The sequence below is a fragment of the Amblyomma americanum genome, chromosome 4 (genome assembly GCF_052857255.1).
Source record: "Amblyomma americanum isolate KBUSLIRL-KWMA chromosome 4, ASM5285725v1, whole genome shotgun sequence".
Taxonomy (NCBI): Eukaryota; Metazoa; Arthropoda; class Arachnida; order Ixodida; family Ixodidae; genus Amblyomma; species Amblyomma americanum.
Genome location: NC_135500.1, coordinates 15,779,440 through 15,800,631, shown reverse-complemented (window position 1 = coordinate 15,800,631; position 21,192 = coordinate 15,779,440). Strand labels below are relative to the sequence as shown.

The 21,192-nt window shown below is 45.1% G+C and overlaps 1 pseudogene; it reads right to left on the bottom strand.

Annotated features, from left to right (window-relative positions):
• Positions 1-4,260: 4,260 nt before the first annotated feature.
• LOC144127743 (uncharacterized) lies at positions 4,261-5,437 on the bottom strand (annotated as a pseudogene).
• Positions 5,438-21,192: the final 15,755 nt, after the last annotated feature.

Sequence of the window (21,192 nt, the reverse complement as noted above, 5' to 3'; positions counted from 1 at the left end):
CGACCTTCGGCGATGAAGAAAAACACTCGCTGTTGCTTTGAAGCAGATGGCAGGTCTGGTCTTGTGTGTTCAGGAGTAGGGCTGAGTTGATATCGAAAGCGGGCGAGTTGTCTCGGTCAGGCGAATCTTCTGCAGATGGGATGGAGAGGGCGAAGAAGTTTTGTACGTCGGATATTTCGGTGAAGAAAGCAATCGTCGTTCCACTGCTAATATACTGATATCCTTTGCTGAAGTTAGTCAGCAGTACTTCGGCCTGACCATTGCGGAAATGTTCGATGCCTCTTGCGATGCCGATTACTCGCATAGAAGTAGCGCAGTGTTGCCCTCGATGAGCGCTTCCTCGTTATTGGCATCCGTGGCACCTACAGTGACCATTACGCTAGATCGAGGCGGGACACTCTCTTGCTCATCTAGGACACTTAAAGCAATTTGCTGCTCCACATCACAGTGCACTCTACTGTTGGGCGACTTCGCTGCGAAGGTGAGCAAAGAGCAGGCTTGCGACCAGGCGATAGGCCACTATAGGATCGGTTCTAGGAATAGCAGGGGAGACCTATTTATAGAGATCGCAGATAGCAATAATATACGAATCATGACTACCTTCTTCTGCAAACGAGAAAACAGGAAGTAAACGTCGAAGAGCCCCAATCGTACGACTAGAAACGTCATCGACTTCATGTTATGCGCTCAGCGTGGCATCGCTCAGGATGTCTTCGTCCTCTTACAGGTGCGCTGTAGCAACCACAGAATGGTAAACTCTCGAATTAGCTTAGACTTGACGAAGGAACGGAAGAAGCTAGTGAAGAAGAAGTCCATTCAGGAGTAGCTATAAGAGAGAAAATAGAGGAATTCAGGATATCGCTGCAGAACAGATATTCAGCCTTAACTGAGGAAGACGATCTTAATGTTGATACAATGAACGATAATCTGACAGCTATCGTTACGGAGTGCGCAGTGGAAGTAGGTGGTAGGACGCTTCGACATGATACCGGCAAGCTGTCTCATAAGACGAAAGATCTGATTAAGAAACGCCAAAGCATGAGGGCGTCTAACCCTAGAGACGGGATAGAATTAGCAGAGCTATCGAATATAATAAATAAGCACCAAAGGGGGGAGGTGTAGCCGACTTACGGAAGTTCATTACAGAGAGAATCGAACATTCCCTAAAGAATGGAGGTAGACTGAAAGCTGTGAAGAGGAAACTAGGCATAGGAAAAAAACCAGATGTAAACGTTAAGCGACAAAGAGGGCAATGTCATTAGCATAATGGATAAGATAGTCAAAGTAGCCGAAGTGCTCTACACAAATTTATACAGTAGCGAATGTAATCAGAGCGCTAATGAGAAAGACAGTAGTGCACAGCAATGCGTCATCCCGCCAGTATCACATCACATCACATCACTTTATTTTCCTTAAAGACCCCTTTCGGGGTGTTACATAAATGGTGGGGTTTACAAGATGCAGGCGATCACAGAAGTCGAAAATGTGGATGGACAGGTTATGGCAGCGACATGGTGGGGAAGGCCGTTCCAGTCAGTTGCTGTTCGTGAAAAAAATGAGTTCATGAAGGTAGTAGTACGGGCTCGTGGACGCAAAACTTGAAGAGGGTGACCGATGCGATGGGATCTGCGTGGTGGGGGTGCGCAGCTGTATGGTTCTTGTCTTAGGGGCGAATAAAAAAACTTGTGATACAAAACAAGACTGGCAATGCGACGGCGAGCAGAAAGATCACACAAACCTGATTGTAATTTTAGAGATGATATGCTAACGTCGTATGAGTATGAAGAGTGAATAAATCTGGTAGCTCGGTTTTGTACAGCTTCGATGGCATTTGTTAAATATGCTTGATGAGGGTTCCAGATGGGCGATGCGTATTCCAGTTTAGTTCTGATAAGTGAGATGTATGCTTGTAGTTTGACGTGTTAAGGGGCTTCCCTCAGGTGACGTTTTAAGAAACCTAATGTTTTATTAGCTGATGATATCAGATTAGTTACGTGCAGTCGCCAAGATAAATCATCAGAAATGGTGATACCTAAGTATTTGTAAGACTGGACGAGGTCAACAGGGCAGTTAGAAACGGAATATTCAAAAACAAAAGGGTTGCGACGGCGGTGAAAAGACATGTACTTACATTTGTTAGGTTTGAGTGTCATCATCCACTGCGAACACCAGTTTAGTACGAGGTTTAGGTTTGCTTGAAGGGATTCTTGGTAAGAAGGGTTAGTTACCGAACAATAAATAACGCAATCGTCAGCGAAAAAGCGGATATGGCAAGATACGCGCTGGGGTAAGTCGTTAATGTAAATGAGAAATAACAAGGGACCAAGGACGGAACCCTGCGGGACGCCAGAGGTGACTGGGAGCGGGTTGGAGGATTGGTTATTAATATAGACAGACAGAGCGATTCGTGAGGAATTCGTTAATCCACGCGATGATGTTTGGATGTAGGTTTAAATGGGAAAGTTTAAGAAGCAAGCATTGATGAGGTACTTTATCGAATGCCTTAGCGAAGTCTAAGAAGATGGCGTCAGTTTGCAGATTAATATCAAGGTTGGCGTGAATGTCATGAAGAAAAATGGCTAGTTGAGTCTCGCACGAAAAACCCTTACGAAAACCATGCTGTGACGGATGAAAGAAGTTATTGGAATCTGAGAATTGCATGATTTGGGAGTAAATGACATGTTCCATGATTTTGCAGGGAATACTTGTTAATGAAATGGGCCGATAATTAAGAGGTGAATCAGTATTACCTGTTTTGTGCACGGGAATGACCTTCCCCACTTTCCAGTCGTCTGGAATGGTTCCTTCGGAGAGTGATTGCGAAAACAATAAACAGAAAATACTGGAACAGGCTGGGTTAGCGTTTTTCAAAATTTTTGAATTGATGTCATCTATGCCGGCGGCAGATGAATGTTTTATTTTATCTATTATGCACGAAATTCCACTACTGCTGAAAGTTATGGCGTCCATGGCTGTAGTAATAATAAGTGGTAATGTAAAACATGGTGCTTGGGATTCGTCGATGAAAACAGATGAAAATGCAGAGTTAAAGATGTCAGCACAGTCGGAATCAGCCACGATTTCACCAGCATTGTTAGTGAGTGTGATAGCGCGCGATTCCTTCGGGTTTATCACCTTCCAGAATTTCTTGGGGTTATCAACTGTTATTTTTGGTAGTACTACTTCGAAAAATGAACGCTTAGCACTTCCAATCTCGGCCAAGTATGCGTTCTCAGCTTCAGAATATTTTTCCCATGCGTGGGGGTTTGCGTGGCGTTTTGCTGTGCGAAATGCGCGTTTTTTCTTGTTTTCGAGCCTTTTCAGTGTCTTTGTGAACCAGGGTTTCTGATTACCCTTTCGTAAACTGCATGACGGAATATATTTATTTGTTAGTTCGATAACTTTATGTTTGAAAAGGGTCCAGTTCTCATTTACACTTCTGGAAAGATAGGACGTTTCAAAGACCGACAGAAAGTTCGTTATTTCAGAGTTGATTGCTTCATAGTTTCCCTTATCGTAGAGCCTAATAGTTTTCTGGGAAGTTTGTCTTAATTCAGGTGAGAAGTTAAAGGTGGCATGGATTACTTTATGGTCGCTGATTTCTCGGAGGCCTGTAATGAAATTAAGACTGTCTGGATGAGTGGTCAGTATGAGATCCAGAGTGTTCGCCGCTTCCCCTGCGACGCGTGTCGGTTCCGATACAACTTGGGTCAAGTTAAAATTAAGGCAAACGTCAATGAAGTCATTCGGCTCTTCTTGACTAACTATGGGCTGGGGTTGGTTACTCCAGTCGATATTGGGGTAATTGAAGTCCCCAAATAGTAGGATGTGTGCTTTAGGGTGCTTTGATACTAGTTTGTTCAGAACATTGTGAAGCTTGCGGGGAAAGTCGGCACTTTTGCGAGGCGGCCTATAACACACACCAATTAATAACGTCAGAGGTGAGGCGCGGCACATAATCCACAGCATTTCTAAGTCTGACGCGATATCAATGGCAGAACAAGACAATTGTTCGCTGACTGCAATTAGGACTCCTCCCCCACGAGAATACTTGCGATCAGCGCGAAAAAAGATTAAAGTTGGGCAGGTCAAACAGAACTTCTGAGTCAGTGATATCGCTGTTCAGCCACGTTTCGGTCAATATAAGTAGATTGCTGCCTGACGAAGTTACAAGGTTCGATACGATATCGCGTTTCGGCAGGAAGCTGATAGTGAAACGTGGGCGCATGGCGTAGGTGGGGGATGAGCTGAGTTCGATGATCGGCAAGGATGAGCTGATTGCTAGGGTATTTCTCTTACAGATTCTGAAAGTTCATCGAAAACGTAACGTTTGGGGCCAATGTGCAAAGTTTTAAATCTCAGGGAAAAAGGCATGGACTTCGCCCTGGCAAAAGCGACAAGATGTTTCCGGCAGTTTTGAACGCGGCGCGAAAAGTCTTCACCTACGCTGTAGTCTGTACCTTTGAATTTAGAACCTTTAGAAAGAATTGATTCCTTAGTTTTAAAGGATGTAAACTTAACGATAATTGGGCGTTTCCTGTCCTTAGAGTATCGTCCGAGGCGATGGGCGCGTTCAATGTCGTTAGGGCTCAACTGGGTGTCCATGTGGTCAGAGCAGTGGCGAATGATCAAGTCTTCTGTAAGCGAATACGTTTCGGTGGGGTTGGTATCGGGTAAACCATAGAAAAGTAGGTTATTGCGCCGAGAGCGATTCTCTGCGTCATCTAGACGAGCTTCCAGCACACCAACTAAACGAGCCGTTGCAGCCGAAGTGGCCTGAATACCCTCCAGATCATTGCGGAGTGTAGACAGACTTTCGTAGTGATTTTCTAAGGCGCTGAGACGCGTAGTTAGATTAGTCATTTTCAGGTCTATTGAGAGCAGTTGGCCCTTAAGCTCTTGCACTTCCTTAACCAATTCTGTCTGGCCAGTAGACATCTTTTTTTAGTTCGCCAAGGATTACGTCTAGCTTGTCGGGGCCGGGGTTGCTCTCAATGTCACCGCACATCAGTAATAGGGACCGAACAACATGAAAGCACTCGATACAGGTAGCAAGGCAACGATGGGGGCTCGGAAGCTGTACCAAAAAGTAGTTGCTGGTTTTTTTTTGTGAATAGAGTTCGTGGTTACCAACCTGCATGGCGAAGACAAGTGGGTTATGCAAACGTGTTGTGGCACAGCCACCGAGCCCACAGGATGCGGTGGATGGTCGCTGCTCCTTTATAGATGGCACGGTGAGTGTTGTTGCTGACGATGGGGCCTCCCAGTCTGCGCTGAGTGTCACGTTGACTTCAATCGGCGGGTTGGCAGTTGCTGCGCACAATGTCCTTCCGTCAGCCGCGCCGCGCAACGGCGCACGCTCAATCGCGGTCGCCCAGGTAGCGCAAAAGACAGCATTGAGCATGAGCCAAATGATCGAGGGCGAGTGCACCTGCATGGCGAAGACAAGTGGGTTATGCAAACGTGTTGTGGCACAGCCACCAAGATGAAGATGAAGTAAAGATGAAGTAAAGAAAGCCTTAGTAGAAATGCAAAAGGGAAAGCAGCGGGCGAGGATAATGTAATTGCAGATCTCTTGAAGGACAGAGGGGAGTAAAACTAGCCACCCTGTATACGCAGTGCCTTACGATCTCAGCCATACCAGATGCTTAAAAGAACGCAAACATTACCTTAATTCATAAGAAGGGAGACGCAAAGGACTTAAAAAATTACAGACCAATCAGGTTACTGTCTGTTGCCTGCAAGGTATTTACTAAGGTAATCGCTTATAAAGTAACTGCGACAGACTTCAATCAACCAAATGACCAGGCAGGCTTTCGTGAAGAATATTCCACAATATATCATATTCACACTATCAATGAAGTGATAGAAAAATGTGCAGAATATAACTAACCTCTATATATAGCCTTCATTGATTACGAGAAAGCAATCGACTCAGTGGAATCCTCGAGTGTGGTACAGGCATTGCGGAATCCGGGTGTAGAAGAGCCTTACGTGAAATTACTGGGAGATGTCTATAGCAACTGCACAGCTACTATAGACCTCCATAAATTCAGCAATAAAACTCCAATAATGAAGGGCGTCGGGCAAGGAGGTACGATCACGCCGTTGCTATTCACCGCTTGTTTACAGGAGGTATTCCGAGGCCAGAATAGCGAACAGTTGGGGATAAGATTTAATAGAGAATATCTAAATAATCTGCGATTCGCTGATAACAATGCCTTTCTGAGTCACTCAGGAGATGCATTGCGAAGCATAATCATTGATTTAGATAGGCAGAGCAGAACGGTGGGTCTAGAAATTAACACGCAGGAAACTAAAGTAATGTTCAACTGCCTAGCAAGGAAACAGCAGTTCACAATTGCAAGCGAGGTGCCGGAAGTGGTAAAGGAATATGTCTACTTAGGGCAGGTAGTTACAGCTAATCCGCATCATGAAAGGGCAATATGGTTAAAAATTGGGTGAGTTGGAATGAATTCATAGTGCTGCGGCACTACAAGGACAAGGACGTGGACGGAGTGACAACACAAGTTATCACTAACTGACAAAATTTATTAGAAGCACATAATAGATAAAGAAAAGCCTCTGTGCTGTCTTCGGTGTGAAAACGGATCCTTATGGTACAGAAGCAATCTCTAATGAAAACTAGGTCACATAAAGAGAGCGCACAGGGAAGGGAAAAGCTCGCCTCGATCCCTTACATCCATGGAGAATCTCACAGCCTTAAGGTGGCGGCTCGGCGTTATGAGTTGGACATGATATTTTCGGCAAAGATTAAGAAAGGGCGGATATGTGCAGCCATTGAGAGGTGTGACGCACCGCGGAAGAGAAAAAAAGCTTGTGGTGTGAAGCACTCCGATCCGTCTGTGGACTGTGCTTGTGAAGTGGTCTATAGCATTCAACTGACATTTGGTCGACAATACGCGGAGAGACGGGACGCTGTCTAAATGTACGCCTCCGGGAACATGCCTGGTCACCTCACGGAGGCTCGGGGAGGCACTTCACCAAGCATGTCAAAAGCCATAAGTGTGCCTCATTGTTTAACGAAACACGCGTTCCCTGGAAACATAAAGATAGGACGTCCCGGGAAATTATAGAGACCTTCCGTATAAGGGAGTCGGCTAAAGATTGTTTGAGTTCACCATCAATGCTGCTACTTGGCGCTGAGGTTGATTACCTTCAATGTGCATTAAACTCATGATAATAGGTAGATTCGTGGTGCTGTATCACGTATAATTTCCTGGCGCTTTTGTAACCTTGTTCTTGATTGCGCATGTAACCGTTGGTTTTGTTTTCTTTATTATGTTCTGTGCTTCTAAGAAATTTTGTCAGCTGTTAGTAAGTACTTGTGTTGTCATCACACCGTCTGCGTCTTTGTCCTTGGGGTGCCAGAGTACTACGAGAGGGCAATAACTAGAATGGTAAAGATGGGGTGGAGCGAATATGGCAGGTTCTCTCAGATCATGAATAGCAGTTCAGCAATAGCCCTCAAAAGAAAAGTGTACAACAGCTGTATCTTACCGGTACTCACCTACGAGGCAGAAACGTGGAGGCTAACGAAAAGGGTCCAGCTTAAGTTAAGGACAACGTAACGATTCATGGAAAGAAAAAAAACATAGGTGTAACGTTAAGAGACAGGAAGCAGGCAGAGTGGGTGAGGGAACAAACACGTGTTAATGATATTCTGGTCGAAATCAGAGTGTACATGGGAGCTGCCCAGCAGTGATGGTGCTTGATGTTTCATATCTACGATTTGTTCAGGTCCTGATATGCCTCGCATGCTGCCCTTTCTACATGGAACCAAACTACCAGTCACTCATTGTGGCGGTGCCAATCAGAAACAGCACCCCGACGTACCACCAGGCGGCTGTAAATGGATTCAGTGCTTTCTACAATGACACGTTCGTCTGGTACAAGAGGACAGCCACATCGTGGGAAACATCACCAACTTCGGAGCGTATAAATACCGTGGTCAACTGGCGGCACCTCAGTGGACATGGGAACGGCCCAACGGTGACGATGATTGACGTTTCCTATCTTCGATTTGTTCAGGTATGTAAACAGCACTCGTTATACGCTAAGCGCTCAGGCAGCCGTTCGTTATTGCTGTTCCCATGTCCACACGTCCTTTGGGACATTTTCGATAAGTGATTTGATGTACTGCGAATCCTTTTGTCGTGTAGTGACGACGTCGACAAACACCCTGGTCCCAACAAGCCTAATGGCGATAATTCTGTTACACGCACAAAAGGCTAATGGCAGAAAGCGATGCTTCAGCATTTACGCGAGTTAAAAGAGCAGACAGGAATTTTAGCCCAGGCGCAAGCTCAAGCAATGAAGCCCGTTAACGAAACAAGAACAGCACAGCAATCCCTTGAAGCAGAAATCAAAGCTATGAATGAGAGGATATCATCCGTTAAAACCGGGTGTGACGATCTCGACGATATAAAGCCGGATTTCTACGCTGCCGATCACAGAATTCAAAACATTGCTCAGGAGATCTTCAAGCGCCGACCAATCGTTAAAAAGGATGACGTTTCGGCCCCGGCTTACGGGGGCCTTGTTCACAATGAAAATGTTTTCATTGTGAACAAGGCCCCCGTAAGCCGGGGCCGAAACGTCATCCTTTTTAACGATTGGTCGGCGCTTGAAGATTTTCCGCCATGAACATACCCGACCAGACGGGTTTCCGTAGAACCCTGGATTTCATTGCTCAGGAGAACTGCGATATGCGTTCAAGGCATGATGCACTTGAAGAACGCAGTCGTTGCGACATCATGTTCTCTTGGGGCATCACTGATAGCGACGAAACGGGGCATGAAAGTAAGGAGAAGCTCACTGACCTAATAAAAGAAGATATTGACGCCAATATTACTCATGACGCAGTTGAGCGTGCGAATCGTCTCGGTAGTCGTTATGAAGGTCGATGCAGGCCTGTAATTGTCAAATTCCGTACCTTTAAGTTCAAACAAATGGTGTTAACACCACATTCAAAACTGAAAAGCAGCGATTCGTCTGTTTCAGTGGATTTGTTTTTCTACTCGCCTCGCCCGAAAGAAAATGGTTGGGTTTGCCCACGCCTTACCGGGGAAGCCTAAGTTCCAGCTTCGGTATGATAGTCTACAACCTTTGTCCGTGAAGTTCCGAGACTGAGTCCATTTAAAAAATTCTTTTAACATTTAAATAATTTGTGCAGCACCCCATCTAAATAGTCTCCCATGCTGTCTATACACAGCTTCCAACGCTTCTTGACATCTTGGAAACAATTTCATTGGTTTTTTCATTGGTTTTTTTTTTGGGGGGGGGGGGGGAAGGAAATGGCGCAGCATCTGTCTCGTATATCGTTGGACACCTGAACCGCGCCGTAAGGGAAGGGATAAAGGTGGGAGTGAAAGAAGAAAGGATGAAGAAAACAATTGGAAAACGCTTTTTTTGGCAGGGCTGTACGCTCCTTTGTTGTGGCGTCTTGAATGGTCTCCACGCTCCCCATCCAGCGTCCTCTTAGGGCTCTCTTCACACGAGGAAAAAGAAAAGATCGCATGGGCAGAGGTCAGGAGAGTATGGAGGATGGGGAGTAATGTAACGTTGTGCTTGGCGAGAAATTTTGTCACGCTGAGAGCAGTGTGCGGTCTTGCGTTATCATAAAGAAGGCTCTATTGTCCATATTTGGAAAAACAGCGCACCTTTAGACACGGACAGAGGCAGATATAACGACACAGCGCTGACTTCAAGCAGTTCTTTATTGCAGAGTGACACAGTATATATACGAAAAGTGGGTGGGAATACATGGGAAGCCGCTGCTATGTCTGCACGCGACAGAAAGATAACTGAGGTGAAAAGACACGAGGTGATCAAGTGCAACTGGGAGTGTATAAAAGGTAAGGGCTGGTAGAGGATGGCACCGAAAGGCAGTAACAGAATGACAAATGACAATGCGATAACAATATGAAAAATATAGTAAAAGCCAAAAGGGCATTACAAGCAGAATGAAGATAAAATGCATTAAAAGGTCCAAACCAGGCCGTTAAAAACAAATACAATTAAAATCGACTAAAAGAGCCAAAAAAGGTATAAAAAAGGAGGAAAATTCGATGCCAAAAGGGCCAATAAGATCAAAAGGTTGAATTCAGAACCCGTCCAATAAAAATGTCGAGGAGAGGATTCAGAACCCACCCAAAAAAACATCGAGGCTAGGAAAAGGCTGCCTAATTACTCCAAAGAAACCTGGTTCAAATAATCTAATTCCCGTTTGGTTAGAGCTATCGATGATGTGCTCACACAGTGTTCTCCTAGCTTTAAAATGTGGGCGGCTTCTATGATTTCATGCGTGAGTTGATGTGCATTCTTCGCGAGAACAGTGCATACATGAAAAAAGGGCTCACAAGAACGGGAGGAGCATTTTAAGCACTGGACTCAAAGATTTCTCTTTGCAGTGTTGTAGACATTATTTGAATGCTCCATAAGACGCTCATTGAGGCAGCGCCCGGTTTTGCCCGCGTAAACCTTGCCACAGCTCAAACCAATTTTGTACACCACACCAACTTCGCAAGGAAGGAAAGGTGCCTGGTGTTTAACTGGCCAGGTTGGCCCTCGCAAGGCTGGGGCATTCACTCTACGACAGAGCTTTGATAGCTTGTCGGGCGTCGAGAAGACAACACGGACACCTGCTTTTTGCCCAATCTTTTTGAGCCTGTGCGAAAGGTGGTGCAGGTAAGGCACCACAGCAACATTATGTTGGTGGTCTGGGCCAGCACTCCCTACTATTCGTTTGAGTTTTTTGAAGACGGAGCCAGCTGCTGAGATCAGCAAGTGCTCAGGGTAGCCAGCTTTTGCCAGGCGAAGGGTTTGCTCTTTGAAGCTTTGGCACTTAGAGTGTGGGCAAGATTTTATAAGGGAATTTGTGAAGCATAGGCTGACGATACTTCACTTAACGAGCTTCGAGTGAGCCGAACTGCATGGTAACAGGGACTTGCCCCCTCTTGGTTCGAACCACCAACAAAGGTGGTTTTCTGCGGTCGATAGCCTTAAATCTAGAAAGCGTGAAGATCCACTTTCAGGTAACTCATGGGAGAGAACAAGGGGCACGAGGCACTGTTCAAAGGAAGAAAGCACATTTGAAACGGCATTAGGAAAAGTATATTCGTTACTGGCCAAAAGGAATAGGTAGTCGTCAACAAATCTTAATACCTTAACAGCAGCTGACGAAGAAAGCTGCACTTCTAGCAATTTTAAAGCTAGGAGAACACTGTGCGAGCACACCATCGATAGCTCTAACCAAACGGGAATTAGATTATTTGAACCAGGTTTCCTTGGAGTAATTTGGCAGTGTTTTCCTAACCGCGATTTCTTTTTGGGTGGGTTCTGAATCCTATCCTCGACGTTTTTATTGGACGGGTTCTGAATTCAACCTTTTGATCTTATTGGCCCTTTTCGCATCGAATCTTCCTCCTGTTTTATGCCCTTTTTTGGCTCTTTTAGTCAATTTTAATTGTCTGTGTTTTTAACGACCTGGTTCGAACCTTTTAATGCATTTTATCTTCACTCTGCTTGTAACGCCCTTTTCGTTTTTACTATATTTTTTCTTATTTTTTCATGTTGTTATCGCATTGTCATTTGTCATTTTGTTACTGCCTTTCGGTGCCATCCTCTACCAGCCCTTAACTTTTATACACTCCCAGTTGCACTTTATCACCTCGTGTCTTTTCACCTCAGTTATGTTTCTGTCGCGTGCAAACATAGCAGCTGCTTCCCATGTATTCCCGCCCACTTTTCGTATATATACTGTGTCACTCTGCAATAAAGAACTAGTTGAAGTCAGTGCTGTGTCGTTATATCTGCCTCTGTCCGTGTCTAAAGGTGCGCTGTTTTTCCAAATATGAGCTACCAACTAGCCCGTTTGACCACCCTTGCAAGTTCCATTGTCCAGATGCCCATAAGTCAGGGTGACGGCGCCGCAGTGCAACACGCATGTGTTGGGGCATGTGGATATAAAACTGATTCACTGTATGCCCTTGTGGGACGGACTAGTGGTGTATGACACCTCTTGCATCGGAAAAACCTGTCGTCATCGTCTTTGTTTTGGTATCCTGTCGCCGCAACTTTCTCGATGCCGGAGAGCTTGTGGACCGCCATTCGGCGCGCTGCCTCTTCGTTTGAGGATCGTATTGAAAACGCCATGTTTCGTCTTCAGCAATGATGTTCTCAACGAATGCAACATCTTTCTCTGCCTCAAAGAGAAAATCGGCGGTCACTGATGCCCGCGTGTCCTTCTGGTCCTGTGTGAGGGAGTACGGCACAAGTCTGGCATTCAGCTTTCGTTTCCCCAAGTTCTCACGCAAAATTTGGTAGCATGATGTCTTACTAATGTCGAGAGCATCTGATAGCATGCGAACTGTAATGGTGCGGTCTGTTTTATGATTTGCCTGATCCGAGCCACGTTGTTTTCATTCCGTCAGCTTGAAGGGCGCCCCGGCCTTGTGTCGCCATCCACCGACGTTCTCTCCGAAACGAACCTCTTGTGCCACTCGAAAACTCGCGCCCGCGATGATGTCTCCTTGCCGTAAGCGTCGCGAAGGAGCTCATACGTCTGTGGGGCTGTCTTGCCGGGCTTCACACAGAATTTTAGTTTTTCAGGCCGTTCGAGGCGGACGCCCATCTCTGCACATTCACTCGCAGTAGAATGCGCAAACCAATGGGGATAACGTATGGATGGATGGATGGATGGATGGATGGATGGATGGATGGATGGATGGATGGATGGATGGATGGATGGATGGATGGATGGATGGATGGATGGATGGATGGCTGCATGGAGGGATGGATGGATGGATGGATGGATGGATGGATGGATGGATGGATGGATGGATGGATGGATGGATGGATGGAGGGACGGACGGACGGACGGACGAGCGGACGGACGGACGGATGGACGGACGGACGGACGGATGGATGGATGGATGGATGGAGGACGGAGGGATGGATGGATGGATGGATGGATGGATGGATGGATGGATGGATGGATGCGTGGGTGGGTGGGTGGGTGGGGTGGTGGATGGACGGACGGACGCAAGGACGGACGGACGGACGGACGGATGGATGGATGGATGGATGGATGGATGGATGGATGGATGGATGGATGGCAGATGGATGGATGGATGGATGGATGGATGGATGGATGGATGGATGGATGGATGGATGGATGGATGGATGGATGGATGGATGGATGGATGGATGGATGGAGGGAGGGAGGGAGGGACGGACGGACGGACGGACGGATGGATGGACGGATGGACGGATGGATGGAGGACGGATGGATGGATGGATGGATGGATGGATGGATGGATGGATGGATGGATGGATGGATGGATGGATGGATGGATGGATGGATGGATGGATGGATGGACGGACGGACGGACGGACGGACGGATGGATGCGTGGGTGGGTGGGTGGGTGGGTGGGGTGGTGGATGGACGGACGGACGGACGGACGGACGGAAGGACGGATGGATGGATGGAAGGATGGATGGATGGATGGATGGATGGATGGATGGATGGATGGATGGATGGATGGATGGATGGATGGATTGGTGGGTGGGTGGGTGGGTACGGCTGAACCCTTTAAATCGGGCGGTGGCTCAAGTCACCTAGCCATGACATGAAGTTTTACTCTTCTCTTGATTTTAGCCACCAATCAGATAACCTTCGCTTGGTTATTTCTACCCGCTTAAAATCTACTTCCCCTTCACTGTCCTTAAACCACAATGCCTTAGATAAATCTGCCCCGCTCCTTTCCACTGTAGGGGGAAGCCCTTTGCAGAAAAGTATTATGTGTTCAGCAGTTTCCTCTTCCTCTCCGCACGCAACGCACAACGTGTCTATCTCGTAGTACCTGACTCTATATGTCTTAGTCCGAAAAACTCCCGTCCTGGCCTCAAAAAACAGAGCTTCCCCTACAATTATCATAGATATTTTCTTTGGCAATTTCCTGCTTAAAAATTCTATATGTTCCCAGTGCTGATTTCGTCAGCATCACTGTTTTCCACAGAGCTCTCTCTGTTTCTCTAACCTTTTTCTTAACCGATAATTGCTGAATTGCCCCTCTACTGCTGTCCAGATATTTGCTTGTCAATTTTCTAGTTCACTTTCTCCATTTCATGTCAACATTCCTTATGTACAGGTATCTGAAAAGATTCCTAGCCCACTGCTTTTCCCCCATTTTTCTCAGTCGCTCCTCAAATGCTATCTTACTGCTAGCTTTCCTGCTCTCGAACAACGCCCATCTTATATCACACTGTGCCCCCTGATTTGGTGTATTGCCATGTGCTCCCAAAGCTAGCCTCCATACGCCGCTTTGATTTCTAACTTTGCTTAAACATCTGGTCTCATGCACAGGACCGCATTACCGAAAGTCAGGCTAGGAACCATCACCCCTTTCCAGATCCCTCTTACCACTTCCATCCTATTGTATTTCCACAGTGCCCTATTTTTCATGAAAGCGGCATTCCTTTTAGTTTTATTCATTACATATTTTTCATGCTCTGTCAGATACTCAGCACCGTTATTTATCCACATCCCAAGATATTTGTTCTCATCCACTGCTTCTAGCGTGAACTCCTGTATTCTATGCTCGCTGACCTCATCATTAAATATCATGACTGCAGATTATTCCTTACTAAACTTGAAACCTAGTTCCGCCAAATCTATCTCCCTGTGTACCACAAATATCTATCAATTTCTGTAAATCTTCCTTGTTGTCAGCTATTAGCACTATATCATCGGCGTATATTAGTCCCGGTAATGACTGTTTAATCAATTCTCCTTGCTTGAAAAAAGAAAGGTTGAAGCCTAGTGCGCTGCTCTCTAGCTTGGTCTGCAACCCTTGCATATACAACATGAACAACAAAGGAGACAGAGGACATCCTTGCCTAAGCCCCCGCTGTATCTCTACAGGCTCTGATACATTTTTTCTCATTTTATAAACACTCTGGTATCTTTATATATATATATATATATATATATATATATATATATATATATATATATATATATATATATATATATATATATATATATATATTTTTTAAAATATTAATTACTCCATCTTCAACATCCAATGTGCTCAATATGTCCCACAGATACTATTGAATAACATTGTCGTAGGCTCCCTTAATATCCAGAAATACCAGCCATAGGGGCCTGTGTTCCTTTTCAGCAATCTCTATACACTGCGTCAAAGAAAAAAAGGTTCTTCTCCAACCTAATTTGTTTCCGGAACCCAGTTTGTAGCTTCCCTAGCACCCCGTCGTTCTCCACCCAAGCATGCACTCTGTCCTTTATAATCTGCATCATTACCTTGTACACCACAGCTGTCACTGTTTTGTTTTTGGACGGTAGTTACTTACGTCAGCTTTGTCCCGCTTTCCCTTATATATCGTGTTCATTCTACTTAATCGCCATTCATCGGGGACTTTCCCATCCAATATCACTTTATTCACTACTTGTATTAATGTTTGCTTGGAATTTGGTACTAGCTTCTTAACATAATCGGAATACCATCTGGTCCTGTTAGCGTGCCACTAGGAACCTTCTTCTCGGCCCTTTCCCACTCGCTTTGTTCAAGTGAAGCTATTGCAGTAACCGGTCTATCCTCCTACAATATATTATGCGCAGCATTTCTTTGTTTAAATTTTTGTTGTCACCCTTGTTCCTATATGTTTTATCACTTCATCCCCTTCTGGTCTAATACCTTGATCTGTAACAAGAAACCTTTGTTCTAGCCCAGTCTTATTACTCATTGCATTTAGATGCTTCCAGAATTTTTTGAGCTGCTTTTCTATCCTTTTTATTTACTTTTGACATCCATTGGGCACCATTTCTTCTAATTTTCTCATTAATCAAATAGGATGCTTCCCTTCTACACTTTACGAAGGTATCCCATTTTCTGTCTACTTCAACTTCTGGTACCCCCTCTTCTTGGATTATCTGTGTTCCCTGGACGTTTCCTGACGTTTATCTATCGCCCGCTTGACCTCCTCATCCCACCAACTCTTGGGTTTGCGTCTTTTCCATTTTAGCTTTTCTCGCACCTTACCTAGCTCTAGCTCCAGTAATCGAGTTAATTTGGTATAAGTCCATTCTGTTTCACTATACTCAAAAATTATTTTCTCAGTTTGTTTGGCTGCTGCTCCCAATGCCTTTTCTGAGTAAAAATTCCGCTCTGATTGTTCATCTCGCTTCAGTCCCACTTTGGTTTCTCTTCTGAAATTTAACTTGATAAGCTTGTGGTCACACCTAGACTTCTGGAACCATGTTCATCTATGCTCATTACCCTTAATCTATTATACACCCTTTGTGACATTAGTGCATAATCTATCGTCGAGTGCAGACTCCCTGCCTCGCATGTTATGAGCCCTTCACACTTCTCGGTACTGTTGCATAAAACTGAATCATGCCTGTCACACATGTCCTGCAGAATGCTTCCTGTCGATTCTGTGTACCCGTCCAGGTCTTCTATATGTGCGTTCATGTCGCCTAATATAATTATCTCGCCCTGTGCTCCTAGCTCATCAATGTCGCTTCAAATACATTCTAATATTTTTTCTGTTTTCCCCTTTGGCATTAGCTCCTGTCCACAGGTATACAAAGCCGAGGAGTGTTTGCTCCCCTGCCACTTTTCCTATTAGCCATAAATGTTCCTTGAATCCCTGTTTAACCCTTTGGAAAATCTTACTTTTATGAATGAATGCCCCAATTCCACCCCCCTTTCTGCTGCCCTTTGCTTTATTGCAATTTTCCCATGCATAGTCTGGTTTACAGGGTGGTTGCTCAATGTCTCTAAGATGTGTTTACACTAAACCATATACTATTAATTCCGCCTGCCTTAACTGTTCTTTTATTTCCTCCAATTACAGCGTATTCCTGCCACCTTGCATGTTAATGAAACATATATCTGAATTAACTTGGCCCTGGCGCTTGTGTCTATTTCATCTCCTGTGGTTCCATCGTCCCTTTGATCTTGGCTCTTCCTTCTCTGCACTGGTTCCCTCAGAGCTCTGGGTCCCCCCAATAAATTGTTGCCTGGCGACCTATCCTACTACCCACCCTCTCGGCAGTGGCACCACTGTAGTGAATGCCATCCTGTGCAAAAGGGTGGGGCCTGGCCTCGTACTCTTCCCTGTTAACTTCCATTACCCGGTATCTTAGTCGTCGACTCATTAACCTAATTACACGGTTAGCCTCAACGATCCTCCTTTCCGTTTCGCTAGACTGCCTCTGGACTTCTGGGATAGCGCATATGGTCACATGCACACTCTCAGAGGCCTCTCTAAGCCTACGGATCCCCACTTCTATCTGCTTCTCGAGATTCTGGCCCCTCCCCTTCAGCACATCGCTGAGACCGGCATGGATAACAACAAGGTTTTCGCCATCCATGCTGCCCCCCACCACCTCCTGGGCTTTGGTAATTGCATCTACCATGCACTTCCCTGACTGGGCCTCCACCTGTACCCGCCTGTCCGCCTTCACTGTCGTCAAAACACCTCCGCCAGCCCTCGCTACGTTCGAGTCACCGACTACCAGAACCCTCCTCCGCTCTAACCGTTCGCTTCCTGACTGCGACTGTTGCCCTCCGGATCGCACTAGCTGTCTGTCCCACCGCCTTACACTACTGTCGCGAGTTTTAACCTCTCTCTCTTCCCCACTCAAAGCCTGCTGCGCTACAGCACTGTAGGATCGACAAACCTCGTCCCCCACCTGACACTGCTCCGAACCGGGGTGCCCTGCCGGCCGCGGCCTGAGCGCTTCTACCTGCTCTTCTAGCTGAGCCCGCTTTTCCCGCTCCTCCTTCAGCTCGCCCACGATTCGTTCCAACTGGTCGGCATTAGCCTCCTCCCTCTTAAGCGACCGGAGTTTCTAACTTAATCAATTTCCCTCGTTCCGCCTTCAGGTCCCCTTTGAGTTCCTTAATCGTAGCTGCCCATTACCCTTTCAACGCCTGAACGGCCTCCTCAAAACCCTTACATATCTTGCGCGCGAAGCTAGCCGCATCCGCCTCGGCTAAGCTCCTGAACTTGGTCTCGTCTAAATAGCACCAACGGTCGCACTCCTGGCACTGCACTAACTCCCCGTCCCCGTCCAACTTGACTTTTCTAGCTTGCCGAGCCATCGTCTGGCCGACTACGCAACGTAAAAGCCCGCCAAAAATCCTACGTAAAAACCTTCGGCCCTACGCAACGCACAAGCCCGCCAAAATTCTAATACGGAAACCTTCGGCACTACGCAACGTAAAAGCCCGCCAAAATTCCTACAGAAAAAACCTTCGGCAGTACGCAACGTAAGAACGCACTAAAATTCCTACACAAAAACCTTCGGCAGTACGCATCGCAAAAGCCCGCCAAAATTCCTGCACAAAAAGCGTTCGGCACTACACAATGTAAAAGCCGGCCAAAATTCATACACAAAAACCTTCGGCACTACGCAACGTAAAAGCCTGCCAGAATTCCTACACAAAAACCTTCGGCACACACACTTCCGCTAGCCTTCCTACCCTTTACTCGGTTTAAAACTACCGCCCGACAGCATGTACAAGCGCAAACACCAAAAAGCACTTAGCTTCGGACGTATTCGCAGGAGCTCCGAGAAAAAAGCGTGCTCCTCCGACGGCGTCATGTATGGATGGATGGATACGGCTGAACCCTTTAAATCGGGCGGTGACTCAAGCCACCTAGCCATATGACTTATGCAATTCTACTCTTGTCTCGATTTTAGCCACCAATCAGATAACCTTCGCTTGGTTACTTCTACCCGCTTAAAATCTACTTTCCCTTCACTGTCCTTAAACCCCAATGCTTTGGATAAATCAGCCCCGCTGCTTTCCACTGTAGGGTGAAGCCCTTTACAGAAAAGTATCAAGTGTTCAGCCGTTTCTTCCTCCTCTCCGCACGCAACGCAAAACTGTCTATCTCGTGGTACCTGACTCTATATGTCTTAGTCCGCAAAACTCCCGTCCTCTCCTACATGGATGGATGGATGGATGGATGGATGGATGGATGGATGGATGGATGGATGGATGGATTGATGGATTGATGGATTGATGGATTGATGGATTGATGGATGGATGGATGGATGGATGGATGGATGGATTGATGGATGGATTGATTGATTGATTGATTGATTGATTGATTGATTGATTGATTGATTGATTGATTGATGGATGGATGGATGGATGGATGGATGGATGGATGGATGGATGGATGGATGGATGGATGGATGGATGGATGGATGGATGGATATGGCTGAACCCTTTACATTCATTCATTTTTATTTGTTCTTCACAACATGACGTACACATTGTGAAAGGGGCCAAGAAGAAAAGCCGTTCCTTTACGGCTTGAAAAAAAAAATCTTGGTCCCCCTGGCATTGACGGCAACGAAGCAACACAATCCAGAAACAAATGTACAGAAAAAAATATACAGAAATATACAGAGACAAACAAAATTATAACTTGGCATTTTTATGAAAGGTATGGCGACAAGCTCATGGAACGGTCGGGAAATAAAGACATGCAGTCATAATGAAACAGTGGCTAAATATCTGTACAAGGTGTTTTGTTTATGAAATGTGTGGTGTGTATTAGGGACATGCAAATTAATAAAACAACGCCTTCAGGTTCCGGAAATTTAGTCCTAAAATATCTGTTCCCGCTTTAATATGTTCATTTAGTAATCGAGGCAGGTTATTCCTAAGACTCTGAAACCCATAGTTCGTACGGCATTTTGGCACTTTCCAACGGTCTGTTGTCCTCGTATTGTAGGCCGCGTTGCCTATTAATTCTAAGTTCGATATGTCCAAAAACAGCCTTTGATTTTCCTTGATGCTGAGTTTATATTCGCGTAGGAGTTTATAATGATACATTTTAGTTATTAGAATGACCTTACGATTTCTGAAGATAAATTTACTTGAGTAAAACTTAGGCAAATTATTAATGATCCGTAAAACTTTTTTTGCATCCTTAAAAGACTACTAAGGTTTTTGTCGGTCGTTGTGCCCCAGACTAAATGAGGATAGTTCATGTAAGAAGAAAATAAGGCATAATAAATGGCTAGTTTTGCAGACATTGGAAAGACATAACGATTTCGACTGAGTATACCTGTTATGGAACATAATTTCTGCAAAATATGGTTTACGTGGTCATCCCATTGCAACGTCTTGGAAAAGAAAACGCCCAATACCTTTATTATTTCGACGACCTCAATCCTTGTACCTCTAAACAGAAGATCGTAATCGGTAGATAGCTGCTTACCCTTAGGGTGAAAAATTACTGCTTTTGTTTTTTTGTATTAATATTCAGTTGATTACTGTCTGTCCAAGCTTCCAACTTTTTTAAGGCTATGTTTCCTTTAACGAACGCGTCAGCACAAGAGGATGAAGGCACAAATATACTAGTGTCGTCTGCATATATAACAAACTTCAGGTCAGATGATATACATACTATATCATTAATGTATAAATTAAAGAGTAAGGGACCAAGAATACTTCCCTGAGGTACGCCTGCGACTATTGCTTTCTGATTAGATATTAAATGGCTTACTTGAACAAATTGTTTTCTGTGAGAGAGATAACTAATTAACATATTAAGTGCATGTCCTCTGATACCGTAGTGATGTAATTTATCCAAAAGAATAGAGTGATTAATGTTGTCAAAAGCCTGCGTAAAGTCAACAAAAATCCCCAGAACGTAGTTTTTATCCTCGAAGTTTTGCAAAAAGTATTCTTTTTGATCAAGAAGTGCCAGTTCTGTGGACCGATGTTTTTGGAAGCCATACTGCGATTTTGTGATTATATCATATTTGTGGCAGAAACGTGAAAGTTGTTTGAATAGGATTTTTTCCAGACCTTTAGAAAACACAGGCAATATTGATATGGGGCGGTAGTTCGAAACATCTCGGTTATCACCCTTTTTTTTTTGTATAGCGGAATCACTCGAGCCACTTGCATTTTTGTTGGATAAACTGCAGTTGAAAGGCAAATATTATATATGTAGGTTAGTATGGGACTTATAACGTCAAGGACATATTTCACTGGACTAATTTGCACATCGTCCGCGTCGCAGCTACGCGAATTTTTCAAATTTGCAAACACAGAGCAAACTTCTTGAATGTCGGTTGGTTCTAAGAAAAAAGTATTGGTGTTAGC